The following is a 2,155-nucleotide window of genomic DNA, read 5'->3' as shown; positions in this document are numbered from 1 at the left end:
AGATCTAGTATGTATTACAATATCTGTTATTAGAGATTAGGTAGAAGGCGCTTTTGGTTAACAACCTTAGTAAAAGGACATTCTGAAGTAGTTCTATACATTCTGAGAGTTTGATTAGAAACATGGGGTTTTAAAATATGCAGTCTTCAACCCTCCTGTTATTAGGCAGGTTATTTTTGTTAGTTGTTTTTATCAGACTAGTGTGGTTTATATGTGGTCCGCAGGGTGGCGTCCTTTGACATAAAATTTAGCATGCTGAAACACATTTTGAACCAGCCTAAAATGTTTTAATGATTTTAATGACTGGCCTTGCTTTTCCTTCAGGCTCACCAGCTGAAAATGCCCCAAAACCTGTTTAGAGATTAAAAGATGAGAGAGGGATAACCAGTCCTTTTTTTAACAAGGTATATGTCTGGTACAGGTCTGGTTCCTTTTTATCAATTTCTTATCAAAACACTTTTACCAAAATTATTAGGGTATTAAGTAAAGATCATGTTCCATGAAGATATTTTTTAAATTTCCTACCATAAATATATCAAAACTTAATTTTTGATTAGTAGTATGCATTGCTAAGAACTTCATTTGGACAACTTTAAAGGAACATTTTTTTGCACCCTCAGATTCCAGTTTTTCAAATATTATCCTATTCTAACAAACCATACATCAATGTAAAGGTTCTTTTTTCAGATTTCAGGTGATGTATAAATCTCAGTTTCGTAAAATTGACCCTTATGACTGGTTTTGTGGTCCGGGGTCACATATGCTGATTTTAACAGTGGTATAACTTATATATTACCATGCGTGACTGCAATAAGATGAGAATTTCAAACAAGCCACCGAACCTTAATGACTCTCACCCATCACCTTCCCCCCATTAATCCCACCAACCCACTAAACACTGTGATAGCTTTCCATTCAAAGGGCATCTTCCTATTGCACAACCTAGCCCTTTAACATAAATTATACAACTTGCATAACGAATACTGAGTATATATTGCACATATTCTACATTATAAGTTTTTTTTTTAAATGCATTAACATGCATTTCTATATCTTTTATATTAAAAAATAGAGTTTCAAGGTCACTGCTTAGTCCTATTTGAATTCATCCAGCAGAAGTTGAAGGGCAGTTTTTAAGCAACTTACATAAAATAATTGTATTCTGAAGCACAGTACGAAAATTTAAATTAGATATTTGAAAAAGAACTGATCAAAATTTGAGAACACTTACAGATACCTCCAAGTTTTTGTTGTTAATCTGGCATCTGATGCTATTTTTTCATAATATATGAAAAAACCCTAATTAACTGGCAGCGTTCCCCCAATTTTCACTGATATTGCAAGATGGCGGGCCGCTCCAAGGTGACTGAAACCCTGCGACAGGAGGTTTTCCAGATGAAGGCCAAAGGAATGACTCTTTCAGCCACTGCAAGAGAAGTTAGTCATTCCAAATCTGAGATTTCTTGAATATTGCAGATTACAATGAAACATTGATACTAATTACAATGATACTAATTCATTCAATTCTCCCAAAAAGGCTGGTAGTCCATGTAAGACAAATGCACAAGAAAACAGGATAATGCAGAGACTCTCAATGGGGAATCGGTTCAACAGTACAGCTGGAACTGCTTGCCAGGTCAGTGCTAAATAGGATAAAGATTTGTCTCTGCATGTTCAAGACAAGTCAGACTGAAAGTGCACTCTGCAGTGACCAAGACTCTCAACAGCCGAGAGAATCAAAAGGCTAAGATCACCTTTGCTGAGAAGCATGTTATTTAGAGAGAGAAAAACTGGTCAAAAGTTCACTTCAGTGATGAGAGCAAGTTTAGTTTATTTGGGTTTAATGGGAAGCATCTGAAGGCCAAGTGCGTAAAGAAGTCAGTGAAAGGTGGTGGAGGAAGTTTGGGAGATGTTTTCTGCAACAGGAGTTGGGCCTCATTTACAGCTACATGGCAGAGTGACTGTTATTGTTTATCAGAACCTCAGCAACATGCAGTTCCTTCCCTGCAAGCATCTCCCAATCAGCCAGCAGTTTTCATGCAAGACAATGCCTCTGTCACACTGCAAAACAGGTAAAGCAGTTCCTTGAAGCTATGACCATTGAAATAATGAAATGGCCAGGCCGGAGTCCTGATCTTAACCCGATTGAAAATCT

This window comes from Garra rufa, chromosome 8 (assembly GCF_049309525.1).
Source record: "Garra rufa chromosome 8, GarRuf1.0, whole genome shotgun sequence".
NCBI classification, from domain to species: Eukaryota; Metazoa; Chordata; class Actinopteri; order Cypriniformes; family Cyprinidae; genus Garra; species Garra rufa.
The sequence above is the reverse complement of the archived record's forward strand: the minus strand, read 5'-3'. Positions refer to the sequence as shown.